Genomic DNA, 13,325 nt, shown 5'->3' with positions numbered 1-13,325 from the left:
ACTATTTTTATAGAGCCATATGAGGGACAACTCGAAATGTTTGGTGGTGTTTTTCCCTCTTTTACATTTTAGAAAGTAGGATACAGTGCAAAAAGCTAATCATTCAAAAATACATGAAAAATACTTCCAAGTCTTACAGCTTTAGAGGACAAATTATTCATTGACTCATGCATTTTTATTCCATGAGACAGAAAAGTCCGGCTAACATGTGTATGCCGAGAGAGACTATGAAGCCAATGCTCCTGATTAAGGTTCAATAACATGAAACCTACAGAATGTGTATTAAAGGCAGTGGACACTATTGGTAATTGTCAAAGACCAGTCTTCTCACTTGGTGTATCTCATGCATATGCATCAAATAACAAACCTGTGAAAATTTGAGCTCATTCAGTCATCGAAGTTGCGAGATAGTAATGAAAGAAAAAACACCATTATCCCACGGAGTTGTGTGCTTTCAGATGTTTGATTTCGAGACCTCAAGTTCTAAATCTGAGGTCTCGAAATCAAATTCGTGGAAAATTACTTCTTTCTCGAAAGCTATGGCACTTCAGAGGGAGCTGTTTCTCAAAATGTTTTAAACCATCAACCTCTCCCAATTACTCGTCACCAAGAAAGGTTTTATGCTAATAATTATTTTGATTAATTACCAATAGTTTCCACTGCCTTTAATGGTAGAAACTAAAAAGATAACCTCGCTATGAACTGATTGTCTTGTTTGTATCAAGTCCTCTTCTTACAAACATTAACATGAACAAATATATTACCATGATGGCGAAAGCGGGTAACCGAGATTGAGTCGGTTGTGGTGTTAAAGACACTGGACACTTTTGGCAATTGTTAAAGACCAGTCTTCTCACTTGATGTATCTCAACATATGCATAAAATAACAAGCATGTGAACATTTGAATAGGTCGTTGAACTTGCGAGATAATTAATAATGGAAGAAAAAACACCATTGTCACACGAAGTTGTGCGCTTTCAGATACTTGATTTCGGGACGTCAAAATATAATTCTGAGTTCTCTTAATCAAATTCAAACATTTCAGTAGAAAATTGCTTCTTTCCCGAAAACTACGTTACTTCAGAGGGAATAGTTTCTCATAATGTCTTATACTATCAACAACTCTCCATTGCTTGTTACCGAGTAAGTTTTTATGCTAACAGTTATTTTGATTAATTACCAATAAGTGTCCAGTGCCTTTAACATAACAATTTGACAAACTTTCAAGAGCATGCTGTACCCCGGAGTCGGCTACAAGTAGTGCATCATTTTTCTTCTTTATTTTCGTCTGATAGATTTTAATGCTATAACGTATACGTCTGGCTCGGTGAGGCACTGTAACAATTTATTGCTTCAGTCTCAGCTAGAGGCGAACAGGGTGTTCATAAATCGGTAATTTCATATTCTGAGATGCATCAATAATTCATTTATAGACTGAAATGGTGTTATTTATATCGTAATGAACAAAAAACCGCTGTTTATCTTGGACACTATTTGTAATTATCCACAATAATTGGTAGCCTAAAAAATAATTGGTAAAAACTATTGATAATAAAACACTGTGAGAAACGGCTCCCTGTGAAGTTTAGTTTGTGAAAAAGCGATAATTTCTTACCCCTTAAAAACTTCAGATCTGAAGCATTTTATTTGCATCTGAAAGCACACTTCGACGACCATTGAGCCAAGATGTTCAGAGACTAGTTATCTTATGCATATGTTGGGACACACTAAGTGGAAACACTGGTCTTCGACAAGTATTTAAAGACAGTGTACAGTGCCTTTAATGAAAAACCAGTACATTTCCAATGATTTTTTAAATAGTTGTTTGTGTCTTACAAGAAATCATTTGAGCAGTGAGAAGGGGATTAAAATGTGTCCCATCAAATTTACAAATCTCAATGAGTTTTTGGCGCATAGCTGTATTTTTAGTTTAAGGTGTGAGAGCGCTGACGTCACCAGAAGAAAGTGCGAGGTTGTGTGACGTCAGTCTCACCTTTAGCGCATTATGTAATTTAAAAAATTAATAGGACGCGCCGTGGGGATCGAAACAACCTCTTTTCCAAAACCGTGCTTTGGACGTAATAAATACATGTATAAATCATCCTGGAAACCTGTTTGTCTTCACACTCTGGGGAAAAAATGGTTAAGTTGAAATAATAAGTACATCTGCTATAACATAAAAAAAAACACTACTCCCATGATAACTTTTACCCCAGTGTTTCCTTTGTTCTGCCCGCATTGAAATCTCTATATAGGGCCTACGGGAAAAAAATGTGTTGAGATCTAAATCATAAGAAATGTTTGTTATTTTTTTTAAAAGACAGTGGACATTATTGGAAGTTGCTAAAGACCTTCTCACTTGTTGTATCTCAATTTTATATACAACATAACGAAGTTGTGTGCGTTTAGATGGTTGATTTCGAGACCTCAAATTCTAAATATGAGGTCTCGAAATCAACTTCGTGAAAATTACTTCTTTCCAAACCATGGCACTTCAGAGGGAGTTGTTTCTCACAATGTGTTATACTATCAACCTCTCCCCGTTACTCGTTAACAAGTAAGGTTTTATGTTAATAATTATTTTGAGTAATTACCAATAGTGTCCAGTGCCTTTAAACACCTTTATTCACTGGTGCATCTTATTTTTTAGTCTGGTAGCTACCTGGTTCTGAAGTTCAGTCTAAAACTATTTTTCCCAGTGAAATGCTTCCTCCTAAAATGAAGTAAAATGATAAAGGAGTCATGGCCAAGACTAAAATAGATCAGAAACACTAGAGCTTGAATCGATGCACTTAACCGCTCGGCCACGACATTTATTAGTCAGATGGAAAACTGAGTATACCTTCACTCATAAAGAGTTTGCTGAGGACTGGAATGAATGTACCCTGAAAAATATGCATTGATGTTCGTCTCCTCTCGGAGGTATATTCATTAACATTTAAAGACATTTGACACCTTTGGTAATTGTCAAAGACCAGTCTTCTCACTTTGTGTATTTCAACATATGCACAAAATAACAAACCTGTGAAACTTTGAACTCGGTTGTTCGTCAAAGTTGTAATGGAAGAAAAATCACCCTTGTCACCAGAGTTGTGTGCCTTCAGGTGCTTGACTTCTAGACGTCACAATCTAATTCTGGGGTCTTGAAATAAAACTCGTTGAAAATTACTTCTTTCTCGAATACTACGTAACTTCAGAGGGAGCCGTTTCTCACAATATGTTATACCATCAACAGCTCTCCGTTGCTTGTTACAAAGTAAGGTCTTATGCTGACAATTATTTTGAGTAGTTACCAATAGTGTCCAGTGCCTTTAACTGGTGGTAATTGTGGCTAGTTATAGGAGTAAACAAATAAAAGGTGTTGATGGTTTTGAGAGGGTGACCCGGCCTTTGTGTTCACTTAAATCATGATCAACATTCCAATCTATAATTAACGAATACATTTTTCATTCTCACTGTCAGAATGTGTACGTTAAATAGTGGCACTTGACCTTCCTTTAAAGGCAAATTATACATCATGGTTTTTGGAACTGTTCGATTGTTACAATCCTATATGTATGTAGATGTATCCACAATAAAAACCAACATCTGAAAATTTAACTGAAAAAGGTAGTAGCGTTTTTTGAGATCCGAAAATCCGGACCAAAATAGTCCACGCATCATGAGAAAGATTAATCCCTAGTGGGAAACGTTAATGCAGTGTCGCTTTAAATTTGGTGCATCAAAACTGACCATTCTCATAAGGCAGTGGACACCTGGTAATTAGCATCATAAAACCTTTCTTGACTACGAGTAATGGGGAGAGGTTGATGGTATAAAACATTGTGAGAAACAGCCCCTCTGAGATGACTTAGTTTTCGAGAAAAAAAGTAATTTTCCACGAATTTGATTTCAAGACCTCAGATTTAGAATTAGAGGTCTCGAAATCAAGCGTCTGAAAGCACACAACTTTGTGTGACAATGGTGTTTTTTCCTTTCATTATTATCTCGCAACTTCGACGACTGATTGAGTTCAAATTTTCACAGGTTTGTTGCGTTATGCATATGATGAGATACACCAAGTGAAAAGAATGGTCTTTGACAATTAAAAAAAGTGTCCAGAGTCTTTAATCAATGTTCTATGAGAATAGAACAAACCAAAAATGACCTATGGTATAAAATAATGCAAACAAAAAAGATATCGAATCAAATGGCCTGACGTTTTGACCCTAGCATTGTCTTTCTGGAAATGTGCTATATTTCACAACATCTATTTTGATACCATGGGTATATATTGGATTTTACAGTCAGTGTGAATCAGGAATAGATGTTGTCTATACTTCACACACGCAGCCGAAGTGTTAAGCGTCATATTATCCCATCGATATATCACATTTCTCACAGAGGGAGTGAAAGACCATAGAATCCCACTGTGCATTATGCATTCACTGCGGCGCGAGCCTTTCATCAGCGGTGCATGCATTATAAGCTTGCACTTTTCACACGACGTATGTATATTAAAGCCCTACCAACTCCCCCCCCCCCCCCCCCCCCCCATCCCAACCTATTAGAATTAACTCTTTGTCACGTCGGAATGATATCATCTTATAATGAATTTACCAGAATGTTTCTTATAAGATTTAAATAGCTCCTTTTTGCCCTCAATATTTTGTTGAAAGTCATCCATATCCACATTGCGTATCGCTGATAGACAAAATAAATCAAAGTTCACACAAACAGAACAGGCTAGGAGTTCTCACTTGTTTATAAACGCCTCTCTAAATAATCATGCACGACGTCATAATTCTTACCCAAAATGAGGCTATAGACCTTTATTACGGTGTGGTCATCTTGATTTTACTCCATTCCAACTCATTTTAACCAAACTGAGGCTGGACGAAATAATAGTCTGGCGCCATGCGCAATGAATGTTAGCATTCATATTGGAAACAGGGAACATGACCAAGATGGTGACGGCGTGATAAAGATCTATAGTCGCACGTCCGCCACAACCTGCAGTGGCTGCGCCTAAAGCCTCGTTTTGGGTTAGAAATTGTGACGCAATCACGCATAAATAGTAGTGAGGTTTAAATAAGGGAATCAATGTGTGGTGAAGGGTTCAACTTGTGGTTTAAGCCCAACGAGGCCTGGTTCTTGATAATTTTACCGAGATTCAGTCAAGGTAAGTTATCAAGAACCAGGCCTCGGCGGGTTTAAACCACTAGTTGAAAACCGATTCAACACACTTTGATTCCCATTCATAAATACCTTTTTGGTTAAAAGGCGTAATAAAGTATAAGAAACTCTAAAACTTATCCGTTTCCGAGTGCTTGAGCTCTGTATGTTTCCACCTCCATGTGTTGAATGTACATACGCGTGTGTTTTCCGGTTCCGTTCGTGCGCATGTGCGTATAGTCTTAGTACAAATTCGCTGGTTTTCCTTTCACACACAGCGCGGCAAACCCGCCGACAGCGCCTGCATCGCCTGTAACAAGAAACGTCTTGCATCAAGACTAGCGCGGAGTCTCCGCTCACAATCGGTTATAAACACTGGTCATTATCAACGGTTTAAACACCCCCCTTAGACGCGCTCTCCACCAATAGGAATAACGAAACTGTCTGAGGTATTTATGAATGCTCATTACGAACACGTAAAAATCTCACGTTTTAAGCATGAAATTACAATTTCATACGTCAGGTACGTTGTAAAAATACAGCATGAAATAAGCACAAAGTGGTGACGTCACCTAGAAATGGCGCAATATTTTTTTGAAGTTGACGTTTAAGAGGGGCGTATAGGCCGTGAGGGAAAGGGGTGGTATGCAAGGGTTCTGAGCGAAAGGCGGGGCTTAGCCCACTGGTTAGACGATGATTTGCTAGTCTAAGAAAACCAAATACATATCTACATCAACATTATTTTAGTATGAAATCCATTCCTTTGGGGGGGGGGGGATAAGGCACTCGATTTTTTTTAAAGGGTACCTGAGCTCAACATTATTTGGCCTCATCTTTTCCAGGAATTATCTGGTCTGTTATGTATTTCATGGCTTCACATTCCGAGGACAAAGCGCATTCCTATGTAACTTGTCTTTGTCAAGGTCATTAACAAATGTTGCAAATAAATTTAGAAGTCAACATTTTCATTTACGCATTTTTCCAGTCTGCAATGTACAACTTGATTTTGATGAACAAGACGAAGAAGAAATTAGAGCAATTATTAATGAGAAAACAGTTATGTACCTTTTGATTCATGTGGGCGCTTTTCGGAAATTCAAGCCTCCGGCTCCGGCCTGGGTTCCATCATTAACTTTCGGAGCAGTCTGTTTTTTGAACGGTGCGTCGGCTTCAGACGGAGCCTGAAGCCGGAGCGCGGGGCCGGACCGTGGAGCCGGACCAAGGAGCCGGACCACGGAGCCGGAGCCTATAGGCTTGGGTTTGGGACAAGTTATTTATTAAAGTCAGTTCATGGGTTTAAGGCACTGGACACGTCTGGTTATGACTCAACAAGCATACAAACTTACTTGGTGAGAAACGGCTCGCTGTGAAGTAACAACGTTTTTAAGAAAGTGGTAATTTCTCACTCGAATATTAAAAGACTTCAGGCCTGATGTTTAGAAAGAAAAAGTTTTCTTACCATGCATAAAATATAAACAACTTTGCTATTTCAGCAAACGCATGCCTCTTTACCATGACATAAGGAAATTGTTTCTCAAAAGTTGCAGTGCTTCTTACCAAGAAAGTTTTTATATTCATTAATCTGTTTGAGTAATAACCAAAGGTATATACTCCCTTTAAAGGGCTAATCTTACTTTTAACAAGTAGTTCATTTGATTTTGATTTTTCAACATCGGAATACCATATAATAATGACAGTTTGTCAGCCAAATATACCCTCTTAAAAAAGTATACGCGAACTTCGCACAGAAACTATTTATAAACATGCAGGGGTCAGCGACTATTTCACTCAAACAGTCCATTAGGCCTATGCTCTGCTTTTACGAGCGGAAAAAGTGCAGTATTGTACACGACTAATTTTGTCTAATGTGGCCAATAATGGTTACTGTGAGAATGTCGGTATCTAGTTAGCCCACGGCTCACTTCTAGGCACGTGGTGACCGGCCGTTGATAACATATTTTATTCAAAAATGGTGAAGATCAGGGCCCAATTTCATGGCTCTGCTTACCGTTAAGCACGTAATCGGCGCTTACGGAAGCCGGGAATTATGTGCTTACGGCAAGCGTATTTCACGGGTGAATTTTGGCCTCTGCGCGTGCGTACTCCGCGCTACTAGGCATTCTATGCTTACAAGGCAAGCGCAGAAATTCGGCGCTTGCACGTAAGCGGGGAATCGTGATCGTAAGCGCAGAATTCGGCGGTAAGCAGAGCCATGAAATTGGGCCCTGGTTCTGAATAATACACGTGGTATTGCCTAGGGCGAAGACTTGAACTTCTTGTGTTAACGATATTAGTAACAGATACACGTGTTTGGTCATTTGGTTTTTATATTTCTATAGCTGTGTGTTTTTGCCTAGGATGCAAATTATGTTTCCGTACGGGGGAAGCTTTTCTTTGTGATATTATTGTTTTGAAACGTGGTTTAAATTATTAAGGTCTGCTGCAACTAAGAAAAGCATTTCCAAGCGCCCAATTTGCAGCACGTAAAGGCTGAGAAATTAACGGAAGTTACGTAATGTTTTTTATTTTATTTTTTATTTTATTTTTTACATCGTTGTACTTTCGGGGGGGGGGGGAATTAGTAGAAATTGCCATCTGCCTCATCTGAAATTCGAATTGCCGCTAGCTACCGGGCACTTTCGATGGTCTAGTCGGGATAAGACATCATCTGCTCAGAATTGCAAAGGTGGGTTCGAATCCCACCCGAGTATATAAGCCTTTGCATTTGTTTTCACAGAACTTAGGAAAGTACAGTGCTAACACACATCGGTGTAACGGTACAACCAAAATTAATGTTCTTTATCCCCGATGTAAATTAGTTAGCGTAACAATTACAGATTGTCATGTTTTAATGTTCTCCAGCATTTTTTTTTTTTAATCTGACCTCTAGTGAGATAGTTTTGTAGCTTCCCTGGTCGCACCCACTACAACAACAATCAAGCGCTGCAACAACAACATAAAAACCGTCTCGACCAAAGACTATGCCCAATACAAATATTTGTTGTCAAACGTAGCAGCAGTTTTCAGTATCTTTTGAACATAATTACATTAAAAAAGAACAGCCCGTAGGGGGTTTAGTTTTATGAGAAAAGGGGAGAACAAAAATAAAGTAAAGAAAATGCGAAAAGGCCATCGGTTATTAAAGCTCTGGTGGAGGCCACCAGAAAGTCCCTTCATCAGTCCATTATTAAATACAGATGCATTCATTATGACAATTTATTACACACTCGCAAAAGAAAATAATTTCTCAAAGATGTTTTTTTTTCCGCAAAGTGCACTGTCGACTCTGCACTTAAAGGTATAGCACTGTGCAACATTGTTCTCTGAAAAAGCACATATTAATGTAAATCTCAACGGAACAGTTATTTGTAAACCTTACCATTGAAAGTTACAATGGAGAAAGTACCCAAGCAATGTTTTTTGGCAAAAAGTGTTCATCACTCTAAAAAAAAAAAAAAAAAAAAAAAACTTCGGTTGAATGGAACGGCTGTACTTTCTGAAAGTGAATTTTAATAAGATATGCCTCAAAGAGAATAATACAACAACAATACTCTCTTCTTTTTGCTTTTCGTCTGAAACTGTATTGCCTCAAAACATAAAACAATAATCAAATGAAGGACACAATAAAAATTACACTACTGGAAATTAATGCAAAGTGTAAAACGCCCAAGAACCCGGACTCGGTCGATGATTTCGTGTTTCGTTCTCGAAATAGGTAAATGTTGTGTTATTTATGTAAATTTTTCTTTAAACAGCGATGACGATGGAGATCATAAAAAATAGTGAGTAGAAATATTTAAATGATTCTACGCTTGTTCACATGACGAGCAAGAAGCCGAAGCCAATAAATTGTACAAGGCCTTATTGTATACATGAAAAACGTCGACCCGTAATAATCAACTTTCAGCATAAATTATAGTAAGCTCTAATATAGTCCTTTTCAATTTCAGTCTGCACACTCATATCAATTGATGGGTTTGAAGTCAGAGATAGGGACAAAACCTCATCAAATACAATCCCCCATCTAGAAATAATCCCTGCTTTTTATGTGCGCTTCCTTGGTTGCTAACAATATCCCATTTTTCATCAGCAGCGTACCGGATATTATGTGGCTGTACTTCCATAATTATATTGCCCCCCCCCCCCCAAAAAAAAAAAAAACATAAAAATGACCAGCAACCGAAATTATGTTTCTATAAATATACCACGGCAGCGTTCGCCACATTGGATTTCAGAATAAGCAATACTATAATTGACACCCACATGAATAAATTGACGAGTTGGCAATTCTTCGTTTTGTCTATTTCCATTTCGTTCGTCATTTGAATGACGGCAGCCTTCCGCACGGCCTACCCTGAGAACGGCATTGCAGATATGGGGTCAATTTCATATAGCTGCTTAAAGGCAGTGGACACTATTGGTAATTGTCAAAGACTAGCCTTCACAGTTGGTGTATCTCAACATACGCATAAAATAACAAACCTGTGAAAATTTGAGCTCAATCGGTCATCGAAGTTGGGAGATAATTATGAAAGAAAAAACATCCTTGTCACACTAAGTTGTGTGCATTTAGATGGTTGATTTCGAGACCTCAAGTTCTAAATCTGAGGTCTTGAAATCAAATTCATGGAAAATTACTTCTTTCTCGAAAACTATGGCACTTCAGAGAGAGCCGTTTCTCACAATGTTTTATACCATCAACCTCTCCCCATTAATCGTCACCAAGAAAGTTTTTGTGCTAATAATATTTTGAGTAATAACCAAAAGTGTCCACTGCCTTTAAGCACAAAAATAAGCTTAGCAAAACTAAATGATGCTCAACACAATAAGGTTACCAGCCAGAAATAGTCACCAGTACAATTTGTGACTATAGTATCCTGCTCATTTTTGCCATGAAGCAGGTTTTTTTTTTAAACCGTATTTTCCAGCTCTTATGAAAAAGGGCCCTGGCGTTCTTGTTCGAACTTTATCGCAGAGGGTAACGCTATATTCATCCCTTTCAATGCGTGTACAATTTTTGTTTCTTTCTTTTCTTTAGACATACACAATAGTTACAAGTTGTACAGGGGCTGTCAAGGTTAAAACAAAAGTATAAAAACTGTCATCAAAATATTGGAGTGAATAGCATCATACAACATACTGTCTGATGTTTTGTCCTGTTTCATGCAGTCAATTCTGAATGCATCTCTTTTCCTGGAAACCAAACCTGCCGTAAATTTTCAATCTATTAATTTGAGGAAAATGTTGTGATAAGAAATGATTAACTACTTTAATGAACAATTAGGCCAACTGCACTCCGTCAAACGTCTACGCTGTCAAAAATTAATTAAATTCATCAATCTTCGTTAACTTCCTCCCTTTTTTCTAAGAACACAATGACATATTATTCATTTTGCATCAAACAGAGTGAATCTAGTACACGAAGAGTGTCAATGATTTTACTTTATTGAAATTTAAACTAAAAAATTGCAGCAATGGACGAATTGCAAGTATAATTACCACACTACCCTGTATGACAAACTGAATAAAGCACAATAGAATAAGTCCAAAGAGTTTAAAGGGAATTATAATAAGTTTGGTAATCCCTCTTACAATGAATGCCAATAAAAACTTTTGGTTAAAAGCCTATCTGCAGCTTCCGATAGTATACAGCATTTTTGAGAAACATTTCACTTGTAGTGTGGTTATGTACAATAATGTCAGATTTTATGCACACAAATTTGAATCTTGAGAAGCGTTATTGCCAGGTATGTTTTTCAGATTGTGCATTCCTGTAAAAAAAAAATTCCTTCTGCATGCGTTGACATAAAACTCCTCCGGATTGTCGGTGATACCAAAAAAAAAGACGCAACCTTTTGACATGAAATAATCATAAATTTCGGTTTTAGTGTGTGTACAACTACATTATGTAGGGTTAAAACAATCGAACGTTTCCCAAAACATTGTGCCTTTAAAACAAAAAAGACTCGTAACCAAAAGTTACAATGGCACAAGGAAAAATTAGCAAGATCCTACCTAAGTACGCTCTACCGGAACATCTTCTCCCTCCTATATTTAAAAAGAGAATCTAAGGCCGTGTCCGAAACGGCGACTTCGGCTACAGCTACGGCTAGATTGCCTGCGTCTGCCTATTCTTCAACACTGGTAGACGCGCTGATCTAGACGTAGCTGTAGCCGAAGTCGTCGTTTCGGACACGGCCTAACAAGACTGAAATTGGCTGGAGAAACAAAATAGTCTGACCCCTGATTGGTTAACAAATGATCAGTGTTCGTTATTGCTGTTGCAAAAGGGGAACGCGACGATTAGGCGGCTTTACCTTATTTGGGCCTTTGTTTATGACGTAAACGCCAATGCTAAGAATCTTAGAATCTATTTTTGATTGGAATTGACGTATGAAGGGATGAACAGAGGAAGTTGAATGAAAATGTTGCAAATTCACGTGTTTTGATAGAGTGGCAACTCTAAGGGCCTTGGCCCAATTTCATAGTGAGCTGCTTAAGCATAAAAATAAGCCAAGCCATATACAAACTAAACTAACCAGCCAAAAATACCATGTCACATTTATAATATGTTACTGGGATCCTGCTCATTTTTGCTTAGCAGTGATTTTGTAAGCATTGGGCCTTTGTCACACGAGGCAACTTTTACAGGCGATTTGCAAAAAAAAGAAAACAGCCATCAGTGCATGCTACAGGACCACTTTGGTAGCACATGAGTAATTTTTCAACGTCTTACGATCCCCAAGAAAAACATGTGAATATTCAAAAAAGTGAAAGACTTTTCTTCTTTGCGACTGCCTGTAACTGGTTGCCTGTAAATTGCCTCATGTGTTACATGGCCCTAAAACGGCATTTAAAATGTGGGTAGTCGTCAACCTCCTCTTGGTTTGACTTTATACCTTGATATTTATAGCAGCTATTTTCCACAACCCCCGCACACATCGGGGCTAAGGTAAAGGTTGGCTATATCGTATACTAAACCCAAAGTCATTTGGTGTTATTATGAGTGGACTATAGTACAGTACAGTACACACCGAGCATACTAAGCGCCAAGATCGCGGCGGAGGTAGAGCGTGGGCCGCCATGTTAAACTTTCCCTCTCGCCGGAGTGGCACTGTACGCGTTCCTACGGGAGTCCGGCTCTGTAGGCATTTTCCCTGCGTCTGGGTGCGTACTTTGCTATAATACCTGTTCGATACTATTATATGATATACCCGGGGAATGCTGTAATTATAATATATAACCATATTATAGAGAAGTTCATTTGTTAAAAAAAATCGCCATAATTCCTTTTGTCTGAATTTTTGTTTACCGTCAGAGCCCCATTGCATTTGGGTTTGCTTGTTTCGGGGGTGTTTTAGAAAGAAAAAAAAGAAAAATTTACACAATTTCCTTCAAACACGACATGTGTATTTTTGTATTTGTGTATTAACAAAAGTTAAGTGTGACAAGAGCTGATCTGAAACAGTGTTAACAATCAAAAGAAAACATAATGTTAATGGTGACAAAACGATGAAGAAGAAAATTAAGTTTGAGAGAGATGGCAAGAAAACAAGATGTGCAAAATCTGTTCTCTTTGATTGGACGGCTGACATTCAATCTTCGATTTTCGTCGGTTGGATTTGAACCAGGGTCGGGTATATTTACAATTAAGTTTTTAAAAAAAAACAGGTCAAAATTCAGATTCGAACAATTGAACAAAAAAAGAAAGAAATGTTGTTTCTTAGCAAAATAAAGGTTGTTTCTTTTTACAAATTATTGTACCGCCAATTTAACTCAGTAAGCATTGTCTCCGTTAAATTATTGCTTCATGCTAAATACATCAGGGTAAATTTCATAGCAAAGAATCGGCGCTTACGGAAGTTACAGGGAATTTAGCACTTAAAGGCACTGGACACTATTGGTAATCTCTGTTAGCATAAAAACTTACTTGTTAACGATCAATGGAGTGCTGTTGGTAGTGTAAAACATTGTGAGAAACGGCTCCCACTGAAGTCATGTAGTTTTCAAAAAAGAAGTAATTTTCCACTAAAATATTTGAATTTGACTCGAGACCTTAGAGTTTGATTTTGAGGTCTCGAAATCAAGCATCTGAAAGCACACAACTTAGTGTGACACAAGGGTGTGTTTTCTTCCATTATTATCCGCCAATTTCTACGACCAATTGAGT

This window comes from Asterias rubens, chromosome 2 (genome assembly GCF_902459465.1).
Source record: "Asterias rubens chromosome 2, eAstRub1.3, whole genome shotgun sequence".
Taxonomy (NCBI): domain Eukaryota; kingdom Metazoa; phylum Echinodermata; class Asteroidea; order Forcipulatida; family Asteriidae; genus Asterias; species Asterias rubens.
The sequence above is the reverse complement of the archived record's forward strand: the minus strand, read 5'-3'. Positions refer to the sequence as shown.